The following is a 7,024-nucleotide window of genomic DNA, read 5'->3' as shown; positions in this document are numbered from 1 at the left end:
GAAGTTCTACCTGGCTGAACATCTAACCATGGAATAGACAGGGTCTCCGTAAAAAGGTTCCGTGGGGCAGGTTTGAAGGACGGGGTGGATTGGGGGGGGTCGAAGATCAATAGCAATTACAGAGAGAATCAATTCTGGTTCCCACAGTTGTTCTGATCTGATGACTATAGCATCCCAAGGAGGAGATTTTTCATTTGCATTGAATGCTGTACGTCCGATGACCTGCTGACGTCTACGGATTCAGGACACGCTGGCACATGAGGCTACTTCTGGGAGCCGCATATCATGCCAGGCCTCCTCACAGGGCACAAGGTTTTAAAGTTCCGGAAAAATCTTTACAAATGCCCGAGCCGTCTGCAGCACTTTATATCACCTGACAGCAAGGGTGTGATTTATGTCCGACTGGCCAATCACACTGTGCTCACATTGGAATAGGAGTGGTGCTATTGACAAACCCCATTGGATTCTGGGATCTATACTATATGCAGATATTGTGTTATGGATCAAAACTTGATCTGTGATGAGAAGAAAATCTTATCAATAATGTGTGTGTTGAGGATAAAATGTGAATAAATAATGACAAATAAAGGTGATAAATAAATGTAAATGAACCATCTGAATGAATTGAGATGCATTTGGGTGAAGCATTTGAGCCACTGGCAACAAAGAACTCATACTCTTCAGAGACAATTCAGGTATGGAAAACGTCAGCAACCTGTATTATAGGTGCCAATGGTACCGTGTTAATGTAGATTTTGTATTAATTGGTATTCTGTTCAGTACTGTTTAAATATATTTAAAATATACATATTTTAATTTTTACCCACAGCAATAAGGGCAGGAAACCTGGGAACATTCCACAAAATGGTTTGTAACTTATAATACTTCAGTGAGTACCTGACAGTTCTCTGAAAAAAACATTTTTTTCAGGGAAACACTAATGTGGATGTATAGGTCCAAGAATAGATTAAATAGCCTTTGGTTCCTCCTTCTGTTGTTTTTTCACCCATCAGAGCACCCCTGGTTTCCTTCTAAGTGCTGAGTGAAAGCAGAAGTAGAAAAGGTCCTTAATTAAGTATTTAAAGCTTTCCTCAGAAAAGTCTGTCTCTGTCTCTGAGAGACCAAACAGTAGGATGAGAAAGATTCTCTGGAAGTATAATGGTTTATCGTGACATAAAAGAGTGTGTTTCTTTCAAATTTCAATGCAATGCCAGAGGGAGAAAAGAGTGAAGACGACCATTTTGTAACACACCCCATGACGAGCATTCAGTAATGTGCCCCTTGACGACCGTTCTGTGACGCGCCCCTTGGCGATCATGCTGAGACCCAGATGTTTGCGTGCACAAAATGATCAAATTCTCATAATTAGAAGAGGGCTTATTAACGTGCTGAAGCTAAAAGTAGGATTACTCAGGCTTTGACCTGAACACCAGCCTATTTTTAAGGATCTAAGAATGGGCCCGTCCCATTGGGAAAAGAGGGAACACCACGCCCCGCCCCCCCCCCCCCAAACCAACCCCCCCCCCCAAATCTCTCTGTGCTCATAAAACAGATACATCCAAACCCTGTTCCCAGCTGCTCTGACCTACTTAAAGATCCCGGTCCTGCAAGCTCGGCCTCCCTGCAGGGGCTGCTGGGTAAAACTCCTATTAATATGCAAATGAGGGAGGAAAATTCATGCAGGTGAGATAACAGGGCGAGATGAATCCGGGAGGAAAATGGGGGAGAGGGGTCCGCTGGGGCGGGCAGGAGGGTGTTGTGGTCCTCACACAAGGAGAAAATCAGAGATCAGTAACCTTTTTCAGTTCATACACTAATTTTAGAAAACAGTCGGCGGCAGAACAAATAAAACTCAACTGAGAGAAAAAAATTGACTTGGGAACGTGTTTTTTGGTTCTGTGTTGTGTGAAGATGATTATGCGAATAGAATATTCCTCTGGTGCATTGCAAAGCCTCCACTAGTTTTCCTGATGCAAACTCACCTCCTTTACTGGAACATGCTGCTCACACAGCAACCACAGCTGCAGTTTCAATATGTCATCTAACATGGTCTAAAAACTCATCTATTCAAGACAGTTCCCCAACTTTGAGATATAAGACCACTTACATTCATAGCAGTCCTACATTTATTTAATGTGCTATTATTCAATGCATGATCATTGTGGCCAAGTCACTCTTATGTATTTGCACACTTCCCACCTCATCCATTTGTTCTGTGGCTTTCCACTACAAATGTAGTCCGATCAGCTTTTTACTGAATATTTAACATGTTACTGTATAATCCCTTATGGTGCTGGTAGTTACCATGGTAATTTGCACTTCGATGTCATAAGGGCCTTGTGTGTTGCTTTGGGAAGAAGGGTTCATCACATGAATAAAATTTGATGTATGTAAGTGCATATCGCATGCCATCGTGTATGCAATGCACAGCCTGCCTATGTGAAATTTAATGTTTCTACCATGTTGTGCGTTCAACGGAAGTACAGAGGATTCATAGTCTGTTAGGTACTGATGTCCTTAGTTTGCGCATATATAGTAATTGCAAAATATACCCACGATCTCACATAGTACAGCTATAATACTTGAGATGGGGAATGCTTTAATTTTTATATTGGATTTTAACATTTTAAATAAATTATTAAAGAGAAAAAAATATGTTAATGAAACTTTTAAAAAGCCTTAGCTAAAAACTGTATTTTATAAAAATCACTGGAGTTCACACTTGGAAGGCACATTTGACAATTATACACATTACAGTTTAAAGCTTTATTGTTAATCCCCCTCAAGAACCAGTATATGAATGCAATAAACAAAAACTAAAATAAAAATTGTCAGGAGAAATAATTGTGTTGTGAAATAGAAAACAGTTGACATTGTTTGAACATTTCTACCAAAACAAACCGCATATTGAAGTGGTCTGTCATTCCAGCATTCTCTGTCAGCTTCTATTGTCAGGCCTTCTGGTCATAGCTGGCACACTCTTTATTAAAAAAAGAGGGGGCGGGGGGGGGCGGGGGGTTAGTCGGCAGACACCACAGTGCATTCCTCATCAGAAGTGGGCCAAGGAAACAAGGAAAGGCCAAAGAGAGCACAAATTCCCCACTTTGTGAGTAGGCCCTAGGCTACGCCGAAACCATGTAGCGTGAACTCGCTCTACAGCCAAGGCTTCTAATTAGGTTTTTATGTTTTGTTTATTTTAATAACCTACCAGCAACAATGCTGTATACCTCTCGGTTTTTCCAATACATAAATGTCGCTGTTCAGATGCTGAGGGGATGAGTGGGCAACAAACAGCAGCGAAGAGGAAATAAAATTAAATAAAAAACTAAATAAATACAATTTAAATAAATAAATGTATTTTTCAAGGCGAAATATGCAGGCTTTGTACCTTTAAAATATTATTAAAAAACCATGCTCAGCCATGCTCCTCTGCCTGTATTTCTTCTAATATCTGTTTGTGATGTTTCTGGGCGTGATGCTCTGCTCTGTGTGCGAATGGGTGGTTGTGGCTGCAGAGCCTATCAGGTGGGAACAGGTTTCCGCAGAGTGTTTGTAGCTAGCTAGCAGCTGCATTGGTGGAGGTGCAAGGGCACAAGTACAGCAAAGCGAAACAACAGGCCAACAGGTCTCTTTCATAAACCACAGCCAGCCTTGGTATTGCTTTTCCTCGGTGGCAACAGAAAAATGGAGGTGTAAAAATAAAAATGCTATGAAAAACAAATACAAAATATAAAAACTGAGGTGAGTAGGTGGGGTTGAGGACAGATGAAGAGACTTCTTTGATTGTAATTACAGGACCACAGCGAGGCTAAACATCCTGCATAGCATTCCTTTAAACAGTGCGGTGAATCTACTTGCATTAGTTTGTAAAATTGTATTTTAATTTTAATTTTAAAATGATTGTCGTAACTTTGTGTTCTGGTGAACATGGGCTGCTTAAATACAAATGATGATCAATCAATCAAAGGATGATCTATTAATAAACAGAATCTATATATGTATTTTGCTGTTGTTGTGGTTGTCGTAGTTACTTTTGCCTTTTATTCCTCACCTGCTTGCTTCCCCAAGTCGTCACAGAAAAAGGAGAACAGAGTTCTCAGTTGACCTGTCTGCGTGAGCAAAGTTTAATAAGCCAATATTTTTCAAATGGCTTCTTACACCCCATTAAAGGTCTAGCTTGGCAGTAGCTTTGCAGCTCCCCCAGCCATATGTCTGTCCTAGTTGCCTGATAATAAACAGAAAGTGTGTTTGGTGTTTTTCAGCGCTGTAATAAAGGGAGTGTATTGCAGCTACCCGGCAGCTCGAGCTCTCTCAGGCCTTGCTTAGCAGGACTCAGATGCTTGCAGGCCTCTACCCAATATTTCATTTTTATAGCATTGGAAGAAGGCAGAGGAAGCCCATAACTTGACTTTCTCATCTGGCTCTGTAATTACCTGATGCTACAACACCTGCAATGCACCATTTTCAGCTCTCCATGGGGTCCACATTAACTCCGGGGCCTAACGATGAGCCCCTGCATCAACACGCCCTCCCCCATCACCACCTACACAATATGTCTACTTCGCTTATTATAACAAACGGTGTGTAAGTCCACTGGTTGCACTTTATTTAAACCAAAAAAATTTGTTTTTTTTAATGAAAGGTGATTCCTTCCACACAACACCGCTCCTTCCCCTCCCTGGTATGTATAACAGGCGTGCCATATCAGGTCAGCACTGTACACAGACTCCCTCCCCAGTGTGTATAAAATGTGTGTGAGTTCAATACTGCACATGCACTCCCTCCCCAGTGTGTATAAAATGTGTGAGTTCAACACTGCACATGCACTCCTTGCCCAGTGTGTATAAAATGTGTGTGAGCTCAACACTGCACAGACTCCCTCCCCAGTGCATATAAAATGTGTGTGTGTTCAACACTGCAGATGCACTCCCTCCCCAGTGTGTGTATAATGTGTGTGAGTTGAGCACTGCACATAGGCTCCCTCTCCAGCCCCCCAGTGCCGTGGCACATGAAGCTCTTTCCTTTTCCACCCCCCTGGGGAGTTCCCTCCTCAGCACACCATTTTCCTCCCTTTTCTTCCGTTGCAGAACATGCCGCCTTCTCTGGCTTTCACTCCGTACTTGTTTCCATAGATACAGCTTAGATTGCCTTTCTCTTTTTGTGAAGTAATGTGCAAGTATAAAAGTGCATTTGCCGGTCTTAAGAAGGCACACACAGTTGTGCATACACACACACAAACACACATACACACTCACTCGTGCACATACAAACATGCAGACACACACACACATACACGCAAACTCCTAGAGAAGGAGGGAAAAGAACAGCCATATTCAAGAATATTTTGAGTGTATAATAACTTGCAGTTCAATATTTCAAATCTACACCCCAGTTCCCCAATATTTTCCCTTTGATGTTTGGCCATGAGCAATAATGTACTTCATGAACTGCAATAGAGCCTTGTCACTCATTTGAGCCATGGCATCCACGTTCTCATTTTTCATCTGTACAACAGCACAGAAATTAAAAGCTGCCCAAGAATATCGGGTGTGAATTTAGAATGCAGTCAGTGGAGGGAGGTTGGGGGTGGTGCATCACACTGGCACTGTTCAACCTACATGGACTCTGGCTGGCTATTCCCATTTTAAAACAATTATCAAACAGTAATACTGCAGCATGTGGGATTGTGCATGTGTCAATGCCAGTACTGCACATGCAGGTGTGTGTTTGTGTGTGCGAGCATGTGCTGTGTGATTTCTGTGCATATGTGCTTATGCATATGCATGATGCTACCAGAACGGTATGTGTATGTTTGTGGGGATGCATATGTGTGTGTGTGTGTGTGTGTGTGCGTGTAATGTCAACATCTTTACCTTTGAGGTTTGAACTCCTGGTGGCTCAGATAGCTGCAGATGAACAGATTTAAGGCTTTTCTCAGCGATGGTGAGATTTTGGATCAGCTGATTGTCCCATAATCCTCTCTGTTTGGATCACAGAGGGAGGGAACAGCAGAGGGATTGGAGAGCTGCCCAGCCTGTCTGTGAATTCTTCCTCACCAGCTCAATTTTAAACCTGGCTGCTGCCTCCCAGTGTCACACCCAATGCCTTTCCTCAGCACTGATGTCCTATTCAGTCTTCAGCCTGAAAAAAGTGAAGAAGGAAATTAAAGAAACACATCAGTTACATTACTATATCCTGCGTTTTAAATGTTATCTTTTCACTTTGTATTTAACAACTCTAGGCAAAACAAAGTGAATATTTAACAGGTGCAATGAACAAATAATCCCACACACATTCGGAAAAATTCTCTGGAGATGGGGCGCCAAAAAAGCCATTATCCCTCGTCTCTGCTGATCTTTTGGAAGAGAAACTGCTCTCATTTCCGCCTCCGCCCCACCCCCGTACGCACTGCAGACGCATTAACCCAGATGTACGACAGTATTACATGGCAACTGCTTCTCCTTCATTCAGGGTGAGTTTGTTGCTTGGGGCTGACTTTGGCTTTTCCTCTTCTACCAGGGTGGGTACGAAACAGGAAATGAGTCATGGTGGCCATGTGTGGTACTCCCTCCAAACAGCAGTGCTCGGCGGGGTGTAGGATTTCACTACGCCATGTCCCAACCAATAAGGAGCTCCCTTTAATATTGGCCATTTAATCTGATGCTGAATCTAAGCCACTCCTGGTTGCTCAATTTTAGAATGGATCAAAATCATTACTTGCTGTTGAATCTGAGACTCGATCTAGGTCAGCGCTGGTTGTTTAATGATTAATGCGAGACAGAATGAGATTCCTCTTTGGGGAAATTTACATTAAATGTCATGTGAAGAGTGAACCAAGCAAAAATAATTTCCTTTTCTCTTTCTGTACAAGTCAGCTCTTGGCCTGAGTATGAAACTAAGGAAAACCATTTAAAAACCAACAAAACAAGATTTGAGTCAACATCAGTGCCAGATGCCCTTCAAAACGATCCCCTTAACTGAAGGCAAAATAACAAAGAAAGCCCATCAATGCAGCGTTCTAAGG

At 42.3% G+C, this 7,024-nt stretch overlaps 1 long non-coding RNA gene across 1 annotated transcript; it reads right to left on the bottom strand.

The window, feature by feature from the left end:
• Positions 1-2,762: 2,762 nt before the first annotated feature.
• LOC118207089 lies at positions 2,763-6,461 on the bottom strand. The gene is made up of 3 exons (XR_004761305.1): positions 6,294-6,461; positions 5,874-6,141; positions 2,763-2,980 (listed from the first exon to the last, which is right to left on the bottom strand). It is a non-coding gene; the product is annotated as an uncharacterized LOC118207089 (long non-coding RNA).
• Between the last annotated feature and the right edge of the window lie 563 nt (positions 6,462-7,024).

The sequence above is a fragment of the Anguilla anguilla genome, chromosome 10 (genome assembly GCF_013347855.1).
Source record: "Anguilla anguilla isolate fAngAng1 chromosome 10, fAngAng1.pri, whole genome shotgun sequence".
NCBI lineage: Eukaryota > Metazoa > Chordata > Actinopteri > Anguilliformes > Anguillidae > Anguilla > Anguilla anguilla.
This window is presented reverse-complemented; position numbering and strand designations above follow the sequence as displayed.